Source organism: Rutidosis leptorrhynchoides, chromosome 1, assembly GCF_046630445.1.
Source record: "Rutidosis leptorrhynchoides isolate AG116_Rl617_1_P2 chromosome 1, CSIRO_AGI_Rlap_v1, whole genome shotgun sequence".
In the NCBI taxonomy this organism is placed as follows: Eukaryota; Viridiplantae; Streptophyta; class Magnoliopsida; order Asterales; family Asteraceae; genus Rutidosis; species Rutidosis leptorrhynchoides.
In genome coordinates, this window is record NC_092333.1 from 143,762,657 (window position 1) to 143,783,123 (window position 20,467).

Sequence of the window (20,467 nt, forward strand, 5' to 3'; positions counted from 1 at the left end):
TTTGGTGGTTGTGAATGGAGTAATGAGACTCCCAAAACTGATCTAGGGCTTTAAAATTCGTCCAAGAAGTGAAATTACCAAAATACCCATCTAAAATAATTAATAGCAAAAAGACATGCCTGCCAGCCATTCTGGACGGCGTCCAAAATGTTGGACGGCGTCCAGGTCTTCAAACTGGGACGGCGTCCCAAATGTTTGGACGGCGTCCAAACCCAAAAAGAAAACAGGATCTTACAACTCTCCTCCACTTGAACCGGATTGCGACCTCGCAATCCACGCCGCATGAAAAGCAGGAAGATAAACCAAGACAAACTCTTCGGGCTCCCAAGTAAACTCGGAGCCTATACTTTGACGCCATTGGACTTTAAAAGTCCTCACCTCCTTATTTCTCAATTTCTTAACCTTTTCATCAAGTATAGCAACCGGCTCCTCAACATACTCTAACTTATTATTTAGCTCAATCTCGTCTAACGACACCCACGAAGAATCATCCGCAAGACACTTACGGAGATGGGAAACATGAAATGTATTATGGATCCCCGGAAGTTCTTCGGGTAATTCCAAACGATAAGCAACTTCACCAACACGAGCTAAAACTTTGAATGGCCCAATAAACCGAGGAGCTAATTTTCCCCGTTTTCGAAATCGAATAATACCCTTCCAAGGTGAAACCTTAAGCATCACCATATCACCTTCTTGAAATTCGATCGTTCGTCTACGTTTATCGGCATACGACTTTTGTCTATCTTGAGCCTTCTTCAAATGTTCCCGAATAATATCAATCTTGTTATTCGTCTCCAAAACCAAATCGGTACTCCCGATTTCCCTTTGACCCACTTCACCCCAATAAATTAGAGTTCGACACCTTCGCCCGTAAAGCATCTCATAAGGTGGCATCCCGATACTAGTATGATAACTATTATTGTACGAGAATTCCACCAAAGGCAAATGCTCATCCCAACTACCACCGAAATCAATAATGCACGCCCGTAACATATCTTCCAAAGTTTGATTCGTACGTTCGGTTTGACCGTCCGTTTGAGGAAGATACGCCGTGCTCAATTTTAATCGCGTACCCATATCTTCGTGAAACTTTTCCCAAAACCGAGATGTAAAACGAGTATCTCTATCCGAAACAATAGATATAGGAACCCCGTGTCGAGAGACCACTTCCTTGATAAACAACTTAGCCAAGGCCTCCGACGATATTGCTTCTTTAATGGGAAGAAACAAAGCACTTTTCATCAACCGGTCAACTATCACCCAAATCGTATCAAATTGGGTTCTCACCGTCTTAGGTAACTTTGTTATGAAATCCATGGTAATGTGCTCCCATTTTCATTTTGGAATTTCTAACGGTTGCAATTTCCCATACGGCTTTTGGTGTTCGGTTTTTACTTGCAAACACGTGACGCATTGCTCAACATACTTCACAACATCGCGCTTCATGCCCGGCCACCAATAATCTTTCTTCAAGTCAAGATACATATTCGTCGCGCCTGGGTGAATGGAATATTTTGACTTATGTGCTTCATCAAGTAGCACCCGTCGGTAATCACCCATCTTAGGCACCCACACCCTTCCTTGAAAAGACAACAACCCACGCGAACCCATAGTAATAAACTCCGATTGGCCCACGATTTGCTCCGTATGCTTGTTGTGAACGTAAGCCTCTATTTGAATCTCACCAAGCTTCATAAGAAAATCATTAGTAATAATCAAACGTAACGATCCTACACGTATCGCCGGATGTTTACTCTTTCGACTCAACGCATCCGCGACAACGTTCGCCTTACCCGGATGATAAAGTATCTCACAATCATAGTCTTTCACCACATCCATCCACCTACGTTGGCGATAATTCAAATCTCATTGATTAAAGAGATGTTTCAAACTCTTATGATCCGAATACATCGTACACTTGACACCATACAAGTAATGGCGCCAAACTTTCAACGCATGCACAACCGCCGCCAACTCAAGATCATGAGTCGGATACCTCGTTTCATGTTTCTTTAATTGTCGAGAGGCATAAGCGATGACTTTACCTCTTTGCATTAGAACACACCCGAGACCATTTAAGGAAGCATCACAATAAACCACCATATCTTCTACCCCTTCCGGCAACACTAACACCGGAGCTTGACACAACTTCTCTTTTAACAATTGAAAAGCAATCTCTTGCTCGTTCTCCCAATTAAATCTTGCATTCTTTCTTGTCAATTTCGTCAATGGAGAAGCGATCTTAGAAAAGTATTGGATAAACCGACGATAATAACCGGCCAATCCGAGAAAACTTCGAATTTCCGTAGGCGTAGTCGGTCGTCCCCAACTCTTCACCGTCTCGATCTTCCCCGAATCTACTTGGATACCGTTTTCGTTCACAATATGACCAAGGAATTGAACTTCCCTTAGCCAAAATTCACATTTAGAGAACTTTGCATACAACTTCTCCTTTCGTAGCGTCTTCAATACTTCACGCACATGACGTTCATGTTCGTTCATACTTTTCGAGTAGACTAGTATGTCGTCAATGAACACTATTACCGACTTGTCCAACATAGGTTGGCACACTCGGTTCATAAGATCCATGAATGCCGCCGGTGCATTCGTAAGACCGAAAGGCATCACAACAAACTCAAAATGCCCATAACACATTCGAAAGGCCGTTTTCTCAATGTCTTCCTCACGGACCCGCATTTGGTGATAGCCGGACCGTAGGTAGATTTTCGAGAAATACGTTGCACCTTGAAGTTGATCATACAAATCGTCAATCCTAGGTAACGGATAACGATTCTTGATCGTCACTTTATTCAGCTCCTGGTAATCGATGCACATCCGCATACTACCATCTTTCTTTTTCACGAATAAAACCGGAGCACCCCATGGCGAAGCACTCGGTCGAATGAAAACCTTTTCAAGTAGCTCTTGGGTTTGATTTAACAACTCTTGCATTTCCGTCGGCGCTAAACGATAAGGAGTTTTAGCAATGGGGGTAGCCCCCGAAACCAACTCAATGCGAAATTCAACTTGTCTTTTCGCCGGAACACCCGGTAACTCATCCGGAAAAATGTCTTCAAATTCATTAACCACCAGAATTTCACGAATGGGTGGTGGCTCATTGCGAGTATCAACAACATGAGCAAGGAAAGCCATGCCACCGGTAACAACGAGACGACATGCCCGTGCAAAAGTGCATATCGGCACCGGTCTCCTTCGCTTATCACCATGAATAATCAACTCTCCCCCACTTGGGGTCTTCACACAAAAAACTTATCATGACATGCAATATCGGCTCTATAACGATAGAGCCAATCCATACCAACAACAATATCAAAATCGCCCAAGGTCATTGGAATGAGATCAATTTTAAAGGTTTTGGCACCGAAAACAACATCACAATTTTCACACACATCAACCACTAGCACCGTCTTGCCGTCCGCTATTTCGACTTCTACCGGACGACTTAACTTAGCTAACGGTCTATCAAGTTTAGGCACAAATTTAGGAGACACAAACGACAAATTTGCACCGCTATCAAATAGAATTCTTGCCGGATTAGAATTAACCACAAAAGTACCTGAGACGACTTCGTTTGATTGCTTGGCTTCATCATTGGTCAACAAATAATTTCAACCCCTTGCCGTACCCGCCGCCTTCTCTAACCGCTTAACATTATCATTGCGCAAGTCGGGACACTCCGGCTTCTTATGCCCTTCTTTTCCGCAATTAAAACAAGTGATTTTGTTTCCGGAAAATGGTTTCGGACATTCACGAGCCATATGACCCGGTTGCCCACAATTGTAGCACGCATAAGAAAAACCACCGGTAGCGCCCTTCTTCACGCTATTAACACTTTCGAAACCCTTCTTGTTCTTGTTCTTCTTGTTTGATGAGTTAGAGTAACTAAAACCTTCAAACTTTCTCTTTGAAAAAGTGAAATCACTCTTCCTTGGAACCTCCGGTTCAAAACCCCGAGCCAACTCGAATAGTTCTTCAAAAGTCTTAGTCATTCCCCGACTAATCTTACCCTTGTACTCATCATTCAATGTACGGTAGAAATCCTTCATTAACTTGTGATCATCGCCCATATATTCCGGGCAAAAACGAGTCTTTGCCAAGAAGGTAGACTTGAGTGTAACCAAGTCCATTGACCCTTGTTGCAGATGGTGCAACTCGTCCCGGATTCTATCGAGATCGGATGAAGTTCGGTATTCTTTGAAAAATTCTTTCTTGAACTCCTCCCATGTCAAGCCCATACATTGTTTTTCGCCATATAAGTTGATCTTATCGTCCCACCACAACTTAGCTTCCTCCCGCAACATGCTTGAACCAAACCTTGTTTTCTTCTCAGGAGGGCATTCCGCGGTACGGAAAGCTCCCTCGATATCGGAGATCCAACATGTACTCTTCAAAGGATCTCGCACCCCATTAAACATCGGGGGTTGAGTGTCCTTGAAATTCTTATAATAGAAGTCCCGCCTTCCTTCACCTCCTTCACCGCGAGGATAAAGGTTTCTAGCATCAAGGGCCTCTTCGATAGTGGCCTTCATTCATTCATTTATCAAATCGGTCACCTGCCCATCGACCGAATCTTGAAAGACCTTTCGGACGTCCGTAAGAAAATCCGCTTTTAACTTTTTAAAGACGGCCTCAACCTTGGCCGAAAACTCGGCGTCCTCGCTTGTACTTCCGTTATCATGATCGGGACCGTTTCTCGTCTTCATTCTATAAAACGGAATAGGTTAAACCATGTAACGAAAAGACATAACACATAAGTATATACATGTACACCACACTACTCCATCCTGCTCGACAATCGTTGTACATTACTCGTTTGACACGATTTGCACCCGTAACAACGGTAGCTAATCGTTATTACGCGAGCACGTCGCATTCACTTGCTAGTACAACGTCCGTCTTGCTTGATGATTGCTAAACACAACACAAAACAATTAGCACAAGGTTAATTCTCATAAACCAAAGCACTAACAATTCCCGATTAGACCCAAAGTCCTACAAGTCCCGCATAAAGCGCTCACACAATAAAGTCTAAGTCTAGGCACCTATCTCAAGTCGCCTAAATCCCTTAGACCATGCTCTGATACCACTTGTAACAACCCGACTTCATAAACTCAAAACGCATACCAAAAAAAAAATTTGTATGTCAGTGCATCTGGACGGCGTCCAGCTCAGAAATGTGGGACGGCGTCCAAAGTTTGGGACGGCGTCCAGCTCAAACAACTGGGACGGCGTCCAATCAATTGGGACGGTGTCCCAATGGCCTTCCAGCTACTGATCACGGGTCCAACTCACACGAGCGGAAAACCCGCTTCCCGACATTTTCAAACGAAAACCTTTTTACCACAAGTCAATATAAGTGAAACTAAGAGATTTTCATCATCAAATCAAGTTTTACATCAACGAGCCCACATCGCCCATTTTACGAGTTTCGTTCAAAAATAAAAGTTTCGACCAAATATAAGTTTAAGTTCCAAACGACACTAGAGCATGGTGTTTGGGGTTAAACTACCCAATCTCGGTCGAACTCCAAAAGCTAACACCCAAAAGCATCCCCTATCAAAACGAGCGGGAGACCACTAATCCAATTGAACGCTCTTACCCTTGTCAACGCCCGAGCCTATAAAAAGGTAAACAAGGAGAGGGTAAGCAAAGCTTAGTGAATGCAATAATTATACGAATACATATATAATTATACCTACTTGCATACACTTACACAACCGCAAACATGCTAGCATACATCATTAGCTTATCGTCGCCATAACAAGCTATAATTCACCAATACCCCCAAGCTAGCATAACAACCGCATATAAATATAACTCGAATAATATAATATGCTTACAACACAAATAACCATGGTTAACCAATAGTACAAGGGAACGACGCTCTCGAAAACGCCATCGGTGTTCACAACATCCGTTAGGGCACTTAACACCTCGCACCACTAACCCCTAGGGTGGCACCTTAACACCTCGGCACTTCACCCCGAGTGGCATCTTAACACCTCAATGCTTCACTCATTATTTTACGGAGTGGTGTCTTAACACCTCGACACTACACTCCTAGGTGGCATCTTAACACCTCGATGCTACACCCGAGTGGCATCTTAACACCTCGATGCTACACTCTTCATGTGAAACGTGGTGTCTTAACACCTCGACACTACACATTTCACGCTACAACAAATAGATACATTATATACCTACGCATATAATTATTCCACTCACCTCAAAGTCTTCGCGTAAGATAACCGAACTTGCAACGTCAAAGTAACGTACCTATTACATTTTAGCACATAATCAATTCACAACTTAAGTTGGTCAAGCAACTCACTCAACAATCTAGAGTCTTTTGACCCTAAGTGCAATCCCGACCCATTTTGCACCTTTAACCCTAATAATGGGTTAACTTCACCAAAAACCCTAATTCTAGCCATTTAAGGTCTTAACACGCATTTAAACACCAAGTTGACTCATTTTCACGCATGCAAGACAACCTAGGTCATCAAAGACCCATTTGACCCATTTCAAGGTCAACATACCCATTTGGGCCACCCACAACCCAAATGACTCCCACTAACACTAACTATAGGTGTACTAGTTATCTATTAGGCCTTTAAGACCCATTTACACATTTCAACATTTCAAACCCTAAGTTAGTCACCATTTGGGTCTTCATGACCCAAACTTACCCAAAACCCCCAAATCACTCATACATGGGTTTTATGTACAACATTAACCCAAACCCTAACCCTTAAACATATTAACTAGAGAAATCAAGTTTAGGGCTTACCACCACAATCAAAACGAAGCTAACGAGGAGATGAACAACTTCAATGCTCGAGCTAGAACCCGAAACAAGCTTCTTCCTCTCCTATTTGAGCTTTCTCACACTTAAGAGCACTCTCTCTCTAGAATTGAAGTAGATGATGTTTGGTGGTTGTGAATGGAGTAATGAGACTTCCAAAACTGATCTAGGGCTTTAAAATTTGTCCAAGAAGTGAAATTACCAAAATACCCATCTAAAATAATTAATAGCAAAAAGACATGCCTGCCAGCCATTCTGGACGGTGTCCAAAATGTTGGACGGCGTCCAGGTCTTCAAACTGGGACGGCGTCCCAAATGTTTGGACGGCGTCCAAACCCAAAAAGAAAACAGGATCTTACAACATGTCTCAGACTCGATCACAACTCAAACTATATATATTATTGTAGAATCAACCTCAACCCTGTATAGCTAACTCCAGAATTACTGCATATAGAGTATCTATGGTTATTCCAAATAATATATATAGATGCGTCGATATGATATGTCAAAACCTTGTATACATGTCCCGATATTTAAAGTGCGTAAAATAAATAACAGAAATTAAATGACGATAAATAAAATTGCGAGAATTAAAATTGCGATAAATAAAATGCGATAAATAAATTGCGATAAATAAATTGCGATAATTAAAAGGTAATATGGAATTAACAGTTAGCTAGGAACAGTTAGCTAGGATTTTGTTAGCTTGGATTCTTAACAGAATTTCTCATAGTTAATTCGTTTGTTTCTAACAAATTTTATTTTGTCCAATTTTTCTTCATTATGCCACTTGTTGGATTCTGATAGATCAAAATCCAAATATGAAATTGTATGAAAATGGTTATTTTGCGGTGAATAGATACGTATATCTGTGGATGTAAGTAGGATAGTAAATGACTGTTGAATCAGATTCGAAGAATGTACAATGTAACTTATTAATGTGAAATATAAATATTCCTCGGATATTACCTACCCGTTAAAATATTTTCACCATTAACAGTTCGTACAAAAGAATTTTAATTACAATCTTTATGAAAATATACTTACATATATATTTTATTCAAATGCAATCATAGATTTAATGAGTCAATATGATATTAATCTCATTTGATTTATCGTTTGATCTAGAGTACATAATCTCTAAAACATTAGAGATTACATAATCGCCATTAGGAACGAAGGTAATTGATGTAGAACGATACGTAGAACGATGATTATATTCGAGGTACATAATGAGATGTTGAGGCATGGATTGTTGATGGTACTGGTGCTATTACTGATGGTACTGTTGGTGTCGGTGATGTTGCTAAAGCTAGTAAATTTTGCACCATATTCTCCAAATTGATTACTCGAGTGCGAAGTTCGTTGACTTATTCTATTATTCCGGAATGACTATCGGTCGGAATGAGTGGATGAATAAGGTTTAGAATTTTAGATAGAATATAATCGTGGTGAGGTATTCGGGAAATGAGGGTAAAAATGGTGTTTCGAACAGGTTCGCCGGTGAGTGCTTCAGGTTCTTCACCAAAAGGTGAGTTCGGTTGGTGGAAGGGATCGCCTTCTTCGCGTATCCGTTGATTGAGTAGGCTACGAACCCATCAGATGAATTGGAGATGGACTATTGGTTGATTCATTTTGGTGACACTGCTTCCAGAGCTTAGGTGAAACTCCATATTGGAATCTGAGGGACTTGAACTAGTGGTGAGGGATTCATCTCGTACGATCAGATGAAAGATTTTCGATATGAAATAGACTATAGGATGTAGGTTAGTACCCTGTAATACACGATTTACATATGCATATATAATACTAAAATCCCATAAGTTACGGAGGAATCTACAGAAGCTGTCAGGCAAAGGTAACAGTAACAGATACGCTAAGATATGAATTTATCTATACACTGTCTATGCAATAGAGGCAGTAATACATGTCTAGACTTTAAGGATGATAAGCAAATGATTTTCGACACTAAATGATAAGCAAAACTTTTGACATGCAGACACGGTCGAAGTCCAGACTCACTAATGCATCTAAACAACTATCAGTTAGACACAATAATGCAAGACCTGGTTCGCTAAGACCACCGCTCTAATACCAACTCTAACGACCCGTCCTAATCCATCTGGACGAATACATTACAATTGATTACATCGCGAGGTACTTGACCTCTATATGATACATTTTACAAACATTGCATTCGTTTTTAAAAGACAAACTTTCATTACATCGAAAGTTGACGGCATGCATACCATTTCATAATATATCCAACTATAATTGACTTAATAATAATCTTGATGAACTCAACGACTCGAATGCAATGTATTTAGAAATATGCCATGAATGACTTCAAGTAATATCCTTAAAATGAGCTAATGCACAACAGAAGATTTCTTTCATACCTGAGAATAAACATGCTTTAAAGTGTCAACCAAAAGGTTGGTGAGTTCATTAGTTTATCATAATCATTCATTTCCATCATTTTAATAGATCACAAGAATTTCATTTCCAGTTATCATAAATATACGTCCCATGCATAGAGACAAAAATCATTCATATGGTGAACACCTGGTAACCGACATTAATAAGATGCATATAAGAATATCCCTTATCATTTCGAGAAATTCTTCGGATATGATAAAACAACATCGAAGTACTAAAGCATCCGGTACTTTGGATGGGGTTCGTTAGGCCTAATAGATCTATATTTAGGATTCGCGTCAATTAGTAGATCGGTTTACTAATTCTTAGGTTACCAAGCAAAAGGGGCATATTCGGCTTCGATCATTCAACAATATAATGTAGTTTCGATTACTTGTGTCTATTTCGTAAAACATTTATAAAAGCGCATGTATTCTCAGTCCCAAAAATATATATTTCAAAAGCATTTAAAAAGGGAGCAAATGAAACTCACAATACTGTATTTTGTAGTAAAAATACATATGACGATACTGAACAATGCAAGGTTGGACTCGGATTCACGAACCTATATCAATTGTATATCTATTAAAATATATAATGAAAATCACATAATTTCCTTTATTATATATTATTTATGTGTTTGTAGTTTATATAATTTATATTAAATTCGCTTTTAAAAAAAAATATATACTTATATTATATCTTAAAGTATATGTTAAATGTATTCATTTTATATATATTTAAAATTAAAAAGATTAACATCTATACATTTAGTTATATATATATATATATATATATATATATATATATATATATATATATATATATATATATATATATATATATATATATATATATATATATATATATATGTTTAGTATTATATTAAAAATATCTAATTTGTTGTATGTAAGTATTTATATAAGAAATGTTAATATGTCTTATATATATATTTAGTTATATGGAATATTAATATAGTTGTAGTATATGTAATAAGTAGGTTTCATGTACCGAATATTTATTTGTAAAAAAAATATGATAGTTTTGATTTTAATGATTTACTAATAGTAGTCCTACTAATAATAACTTTAATAATAACGATAATACTAATAATAAAAATGATAATGATAATAATGATAATACATATGTTACTAATGATTCTAATAATACTAATGAATACATAATGATACTAATACTAATATTAATAATAATAATAATAATAGTTTGTGTTATTTTGATAATAATAATAATCCTAATCATAATAATAGTAATAATACATATATTAGTAATAATAATAATGATAAAAATTATAATTTTTGTAACAATAACAATAATAATAATAATAATAATAATCGTGGTAATGAAATCTACCTTCCAAAGCTTTTCTAAAAAAATTATGCCCTAAACCGGATTTGAACTCGAGACCTCTCACTAACCCGCAAACACACTTAACCATTCCATCTGCCTTGTTTTTCTTACTTATTATGCAACCCATATATACTTATCTAATACTTCCTAAAACCATGTTCATCATCTTCTTTATCCTTGAATTAAAATCAAACAGAGGCAAATTAACAACAACAATCAAAAGGGTTTTGAACTTAGGATTTATAAACAACATGAAAAAAATAAAAATAAAAGTGTTCTTGTAATTAAGAAAATTCCAAAAAAAACTGAAAAAAAACTTACTGCTTGCTCGTAACTCTAAAAAAAAAAATGTTTTCAATTTTGAGTTCGTTTTGGACAATCTTTACAACATGAAATATGTTTCAAATCATTCCTAAAAACTTTGTGAATCATCAATTTCAACAGAAACATCAATTAGAACTCGAATTTGATTGTAGAACAATAGTTGACTTTTTAAAATTAAAACTTTGACTCGCAAATTCGAATTCGTTATTAAGAATTGGAACTTGAGATTTTACAGGAAGTTTAAGTAAATGATTCTTAACAACTCTGCATTTTTAATTTTTGAAATTTGTTTCTAATTCAAGTTAGTGTATATCACTGTCAAGAACTCATGAACTCAAAAAATGATTTTGAGATTAAGAATGTTATAGGTTATGATTACAACATGAATTGTGTCGCAAATCATTCCTATAATCTTTATGGATCATCAAATTAACTGGAAACATCAAAATAAACTCGAATTTGATTCAAGAACACTTAGTTGACTTTTAAAACCCAAAACTTTGACTCTCAAATTAGAGATTAATAGAAAGAATTGAGGATTGAAAACTTACGGATAGTTTAGTTAGATGAATTCTAATACTTCTGCATTTAAGGATTTTGAAATTTTAGACTAAATTAAAATTTGGCTAAAAAGATGAAGAACAGAGATACGAGCTTATTTTTGGTTTTCTATCTTTCTCAAATGCATATATCTATATAAGGAATGAATTTTATTCTGTAATGTACCTTGAAATTGACAGATAATAAATTGTAGATAAGAAACAAAAATTAATAAAAGTTGAGAGTGATCTGCAACTGATTTTGGAAACTGTCTGTGTACTATCCTTTTTTATATATCATTAATATTAATAATTAATAAATATAAATATATATATTAATAATAATAAATCTTTTAATATTATTAATACAAATAATAATACTATTATAAATAACAATAATGATGATATTTATTAAGCATAATGTTTATAATAATAATATTAATATTAATAATAACATTAATGATAATAATAATACTAATAATACTAATATTAATATTAGTATTGAAAATAACAATAATATTACTAATACAACTAATTCTTAACTTGTAATTACATTTAATATACTAACCTTGCATATTATTAATTATGTAATACTTATTTTATATAATAACACATTTAAATATTTAATATTTATAAATTTTATATATATTACAAAATACATGTAATATTAAATTGTATATATATATATATATATATATATATATATATATATATATATATATATATATATATTCATTTTAATAATAGCTTAATTATTTTATACATATTACATTGCATTTTAAATTCAATTGATTAAATTATATTTTATTAATTCCAATTAATATATATACTCCTATGTTTATTTTTATTTATATCTATATATGTATATATTTATTTACAGTATTTGTTCGTGAATCGTGGGGAATAGTCAAAGGCCAAATGTATACATGAACACAGTTCAAAGTTTTTGAAATTCAGTTTAACAAACGTTGCTTATCGTATCGAAATAATATAAAGATTAAGTTTAAATTTGGTCGGAAATTCCTGGGTCGTCACAAATACTCCTTCTTTAAATCAAGGTACATTTTCGTTGCCCCCGGATGAATAGAATACTTTGACTTATGTACTTCATCAAGGAGCACTTGCCGGTAACCACCCATCCTACGCACCCACACTCTTCCTTGAAAAGATAACAAGCCGTGCGGGCCTAAAGTAATAGACTCCGTTTGCTCCACAATTCGTTCTTCATGTTTGTTGTTAACAAAAGCTTCAATTTGAATCTCACCAGGCTTTACAAGAAAATCGTTAGTAATAATCATGCGTAACGATCCTACTCGTATCGCCGGATGTTGACTCTTTCTACTTAACGCATCCGCGACCACGTTCGCCTTACCCGGATGATAAAGTATCTCACAATCATAATCTTTTACCACATCCATCCACCTACGTTGACGATAATTCAAATCTCGTTGATTAAAGAGATGTTTCAAACTCTTATGATCCAAATAAATCGTACACTTGACACCATACAAGTTGTGGCGCCAAATTTTCAACGCATGAACCACCGCCGCCAATTCAAGATCATGAGTCGGGTATCTCTTTTCATGTTCCTTTAATTGTCGAGAGGCGTAAATGATGACTTTACCCCTTTGCATTAGAACACACCCGAGCCCATTTAAAGAAGCATCACAATAAACCGTCATGTCTTATACCCCTTCCGGCAACACTAACACCGGAGCTTGACATAACTTCTCTTTTAACAATTGAAAAACAATTTCTTGCTCGTTTTCCCAATTGAACCTTACGTTCTTCCTTGTCAACTTCGTTAAAGGAGAAGCAATCTTAGAAAAGCCTTGGATAAACCGACGATAATAACAAGCCAATCCGAGAAAACTTCGAATTTCCGTAGGCGTAGTCGGTTTCCCCCAACTCTTCACCGTCTCAATCTTCCCCGAATCTACTTGGATACCTTCTTTATTCACAATATGGCCAAGGAATTGAACTTCCCTTAGCCAAAATTCACATTTGGAGAATTTAGCATACAACTTCTCCTTCCGCAATGTCTTCAACACTTCGCGCAAATGGTGCTCCTGTTCCTTCATAATCTTAGAATAAACAAGTATGTCGTCAATGAACACAATTACCGACTTGTCCAACATAGGTTGGCACACTTGGTTCATAAGATCCATGAATGACGCTGGTGTATTCGTAAGACCAAAAGGCATAACTACAAACTCAAAATGCCCATAACGCATTCGAAAAGCCGTTTTCTCTATGTCTTCCTCACGGACCCGTACTTGATGATAGCCGGACCGTAAGTCAATCTTATAAAAATACGTTGCACCTTGGAGTTGGTCAAACAAATCGTCAATCCGAGGCAATGGATAGCGATTCTTGATCGTCACTTTGTTCAACTCCCGATAATCGATGCACATCCGCATACTACCGTCTTTCTTCTTCACAAATAAAACCTGAGCACCCCATGGCGAGGAACTCGGTCGAATAAAACCCTTTTCAAGCAACTCTTGGGTTTGATTTAACAATTCTTGCATTTCCATTGGCGCTAAACGATAAGGAGTTTTACCAATGGGGGTAGCCCCCGGAACCAACTCGATGCGAAATTCAACTTGTCTTTCTGTCGGAACACCCGGTAACTCATCCGGAAAAACGTCTTCAAATTTATTTACCACCGGAATTTCACGAATGGGTGGTGGCTCATCATGAGTATCAACAACATGGGCAAGGAAAGCCATGCCACCACTAACAAGGGAACGACGTGCCCGTGCAAAAGTGCATATCGGCACAAGTCTTCTTCGCTTATCGCCATGAATAATTAACTCTCCCCCACTTGGGGTCTTCACACGAATGAATTTATCATGGCATGCAATATCGGCTCTATTACGATCGAGCCAATCCATACCAACAACAATATCAAAATCACCCAAAGTCATCGGAATGAGATCGATTTCAAAAGTTTCGGTACCAAACACAACATTACAATTTTTACAAACATCAACCCCTAGCACCGTTTTACCATCCGCTATTTCGACTTCTACCGGATGACTTAACTTAGCTAGCGGTTTATTCAACTTAGGCACAAATCTTGGAGACACAAACGATAAATTAGCACCACTATCAAAAAGTATCCGTGCCGGATTAGAGTTAACCATGAAAGTACCTAAGACGACTTCATTCGATTGTTTAGCTTCTTCATTCGTCATCAAGTAGTTGCAACCCCTAGCCGTACCCGCCGCTTTCTCTAATTTCTTAACGTGATCATTGTTCAAATTGGGACACTCTGGCCTCTTGTGCCCTTCTTTACCACAATTATAACAAGTGAGTTTGGTTGTAGAAGGAGGGTTGGTGCAATCACGGGCCATATGTCCCTTTCGTCCACAATTGTGACAAGAATAACGGAACTCTCCGGGAACACTTTTCTTCACACTACCGACACTTTCGGTTGCACCCTTACTCTTCTTGTTCGAATGACTTGTAGCTTTGAACTTCCTCTTGCCAAAAGTAAAGCCACTCTTTCTTAGTACGAGCGCCTCAAAACCTTGGGCCATATTGAACAACTCATCGAAGCTTTTCACCACATTTACACTTATCTTCTCTTAATAACTATCATTCAAGATTCGATAGAAGTCTTACTTCAACATTTTATCATTCCCGACATACTCCGGGCAAAATTGGGTCTTAGACAAGAAAACGGATTTGAGAGTGTTCAAATCCATCGACCCTTGCCTCAAGGAACGTAACTCATCCTTAAGCCTCGTAAGATTGGCCGAAGTTCAATATTCGTCGAAAAATTCCGCCTTGAACTCTTCCCAAGTAAAATCCATACATTGTTCTTCACCATAGAGTTGGATTTTCGCATCCCACCACAATTTAGCGTCACCTCTCAACATGCTACAACCATACCTTGTCTTTTTATCAAGCGGGCATTCACAAGTACGAAAAGCCCCCTCCATATCGGAGATCCACCGGGCACTCTTAAGTGGGTTCCGTTCGCCCTCAAAAGTAGGAGGTTGAGCATCGTTAAAATTCTTATAGAAAAAGTCTCGTCTCCCAAAATTGTCCTCTTGAAGGACAACTTTAATTTGCTCCTTTACTACGTTGACTAATTGCTCGTCAATAGTATCTAGAAACATTTTCCTAACATCCTCAAGGAAAGACGCATGATGACTTTTCAAAATGGCCTCAACTTTGGCCGTGAACTTGGGGTCCTCGCTCGAGCCCCCATTATCGGTGTCGTGTCCATTTCTCATCTTCATTATATAAAACGAAAGAGGTTAAACAACGAATAAAAGACATGACACGCATATATACACATATACACCTTACCGCCCCATCTTGCTCAACAATCGTCGTACTTCGCTTGTTTGACACGATTTGCACCCGTAACAATGGTAGCTAGTCATTGTTACGCGAGCATCTCGCATTAGCTTGCAAGTACAACGACTATCTCGCTTGATGGATTTCAAATACATCACAAAACAAATAGCGCAAGGTTTGTTCACATAAACCTATGCACTAACAATTCCCGATCCGACCCGAAGTCCTACAAGCCCCGCATAAAGTGCAAACACAATAAAGTCTAAGTCTAGGCATCTATCTCAAGTCGCCTAAATCCCTTAGACCATGCTCTGATACCACTTGAAACAACCCAACCCGTATTCCATACGATAATTTTTTTTTAAAATAATACACATTTACTCGCCAATTAAATATGTAAACCATTCCACACGTTTTGTTAAAACATACAACGAGTTTAGTGTTTACAAAAGGTACGAAGGCCAATAATAAATGGGATACAAGTTTGACCTATCCAAAAACGATAGTTTTAATCCAAACAACACTTCGAGCATGGTTTGGGGCTAAACTACCCAAAACACTAGGCCAACTTCAAAGCCTCCAACGAAACATCATCAAAGGACACCTAGTGCCCAACAACCCCTTTTCCCCAATCCGCACCTGCATCTAAAAAGATAAACAATGAGAGGGGTAAGCTAACGCTTAGTGAATGTAATAATTATGCATGTTCATATATAACCTACTTACTTGCAATCACTTACCATACCGCATACAAGCTAGCAATTCGATAACCATGCAAACATCATGCATAAACTACTATCCACAATTCACAAGAAGCTAGCAACAACAATAGCATATAGTTCACAATTTAATTATGCTAGATACGAATTCACACAACCATGGTTAACCAATCGTACAAAGGAACGGTACTCGTAAAAGACCGTCGAAGTTCATAACATCCATTAGTGTTACTTAAACACCGCGTAATCACTAATCCCCCCGGGTGATGTCTTGAACACCGCGACTAACTCACCCCCATGACAATGTGGCATCTTGAACACCGCGACGATTCCACATGTCAATCAAACCATGAGTGGTGCCTTGAACACCGCAGCATCCACTCCCATGGCAATGTGGTGTATTAAACACCGCGACAATACCACATGTCAATCAAACAATGAGTAGTGTCTTGAACACCGCGACAATACTACTCGTTTCTTAAAATGTGGTGTCTTGAACACCGCGACAATTCCACATTCATACCACACAAATAAATACATTACATATGTACACGCATAATTATTCCACTCACCTTAATACAAGGATGATGATTATGCACTTTCGAACTTCAAAGCAATGTACCTAATACATTAAGTACACTTTCAATACATAACTAGTGGAGCTATCCACATTACTTACACTTGAGCATTTAATGACCCATTAGCATTAAATAGCTCACTTACACTAAAACCGCCCATAAATGGCCAAGACACATATTAAATCACTAAAGCTAGTGATTTAAAGTCTACTAACTTTATCTAACGCAAACTTAGGGTAATTCATACCCATTTAGCCCAAACTAGGTCAACATTACTCTTTTGACCCATTTTAATACTTAAACTTATAATTTTAGTCAAACATGACCCATTTACAATTCTTCCTTCAATTACAAGTGTATTAATGACTAAAAACACCATTTAACACTTACAACCTCAATTCATAAGACCAAACCCTAGATTATAGCTATTTAGGGTTTCATTTTATCAACAAAACCCGAATTCACCCATATTACCCCCAAATGGGTCTTACAAGTTCCAAATGAACCAAACCTTAGCATAAACTAATTAAAACTCAAAACATAGAGTTAAGACTTACCAACACTATCAACTCGTAGCTAAAAAAGAGTAGAACAACTTTAATTCTTGCTCCAAAGATCAACTCTAAATTCTTCACTTTCAAATCTCACTTGAATCTAAGTGGGTTTTTATGTTATGAGAGAAATTGGAGAAAGAAAATGGAAAAGAAATGAATTAAATAAGATAAGTGGTGGAGATTTAATGCTCCAATCAGATCTATACGTAAAAAGATGAATCTGCCCTTGAACCACTTATTTTAAAAACAAAACCCGGAACCAGCTCTCCCAGTGGGTCGTGGCGCGACCCCAATTGTCGCGGCGCGGCAATTAACGTATTTTACGAGCTGTCTTAAACCACTCCTGACTCAGATTCTAGTTATTGGTCGCGGCGCGGCCTTCTTCTCTGCGGCGCGGTAATGGCTTTCAACTGACCCATTCGATAACTTTACACAACTTACGATATATTCAACTTGTACACCTTGTTCATGCTTCCTATGCACGTCTAAACTTCATCTTTTAGTGTCACAAGACTTAACATCAACAAAGACCCATGCATATACTTATACATGCATATATTCTAAACACATATATATACACATACATATTCGTATATATATATATATATATTTACATAATAACTAGCACTTAGATCTTTTAATCACATACGCACAAGTTATAAGCGTACTAATAAATAATTTTGTACCTTTAAATATGTACGGGAAAAACGGGATGTTGCACATCATCATCTTCATCATCACCATACTTGTGTCATCATCATCATCATCAATAATCATAATCATAAACATGATCATAATATGATTACTATCATCATCATATAACATCATTATATATCATCTAACATCATCATCTCATTATCATACGCGAATCATCATCATCATTCGTTAACTATTCATCATCATCTTTGATGATCATCATTATCATACATGAATTATAATCATTCATGTATCATCATCATTCTTGCTAAATGAAACAGTATCCGTAAACAACTCAACAAAAGGGTTTCGTTTACTGTTGCACTTAACTGTTGTAGGAACAAAACCAGGAACTGCAGCGGCTGCTGTTCTTCAATCGAGACAGAAACAAAAAATAGCAGCGAGCAGTATTAGAAGATCGATTAGAAACAGAAAATGCAAGGTGACTGTTTTGGGTGTTGGGTTTCGATTATAGTAATAGAAAGACAGAAACAATAGAGCATAATTGGTTCGAGTGGTTGATTTGGTCTGACCCAAAACAGAAACAGTAGGCAGGGATCGATTAATGGTAGCTTGATGTTTTCAAAGATGGATGGGAAAATAAAACGCAGGTGAGGTGGTTTATTGTTTACGGTTGAAGTGGGTTTTTTGTAGGTGATTAAAAAAGTGGGGTAGTTCGACGATGTATACGTTGTGGTGCTCGATCATCATGAAAGAAACAGAAAGAAATTATAAAACTTAGAGGTGGTTGTTGATGGTTGATGGCTCTCGAATGACAAAAAAAATATATACAGTAATAGTAATATTAAATGGGTGTTGATAAAGATGTGTTTGTGATGATGATTGGTGGTTGGTGATAGTTCTTGGAGGGTGGTGGCTGAATGATTGTAGGTGTACGGTGGTCTAGTGGTGAGCAGGTGTAGCAAGGGATGGTGATAAGACGATGGAGTTAGGATCGAGAATGGTTTCATCACTGTGTAAATATATGTATATGTATATATAATCTAGGTAATCATAGTTATAATATATAATACATAATAATTATAATCTAATTCAAACCAAACGTGCCAATTGAAATAATAATAAACAATTAATTAGCAGCCTCAAGTTGATTACTCTACCGACAATTTTTCCGGATAGTATATCGTACCCCGTTGGTTAATCAATGACGGATAAAAGTCTCCGGAAAAATCCCAAATTTTTAAATTAACTATATTTATTTATTTTGGTCATTATGGTATAAAATTCGAGCATCAACTATTAAATAAAAATTACATTAATTATTCACTCCCAACCCAAAGTAAAATATAAAAAGTTTTAAAATTTAATAAGTAGCTCCTAAATACATTTTTACTAAGCCTATAATTTATAAAACCCATTTTCGGATCACCGTTTATTTTAAAATTACATAAATTCCTTTTTAACTCGTTTACTATATATCGAATGACAATTAAGCGTTACCGACGTTTACTAAATAACTTTGAAATCACAAAATATGTATTTATTATATTTTATTTATATATATACATACGTTTTAAATATTAATTATCATAATATCATGTTTTTATTTTATTTTACATAATTAATTTTTAATAACAACAACATATAATATTTAAAATTATATTTTCAATTACCATTTATATATATATATATACACACACATATCTATTTACAATTAATGATTCGTGAATCGCCGAAACTAGTCGATGGTAATTGAATACATGAACATAGTTCCAAAATTTACGAGACTCAACATTATAGACTTTGCTTATCGTGTCGGAAACATATAAAGATCAAGTTTAAATTTGGTCAAAAATTTCCGGGTCGTCACAGTACCTACGCGTTAAAGAAATTTCGTCCCGAAATTTAATTGGGATGGTCATGGCTGACAATAAGTATGTTTTCATGACTCATACGAGTTGAAAATTAGAGTTTTATCATCAGTGAGTACTATGGATAAAATAATTTATTTATGTGAAGCGTACGAGTGAAGCTGTCACAAAAGATTGAGATAGGATTTGACTTTTGACCTAGTCACAGTATGTTTCCGGAATTTAAGGGATTTAAAGAAAATCTTCGAAATCTATAAGATCTGATTCTTCGGTGAATAAGGAAATTAAGATCTCTT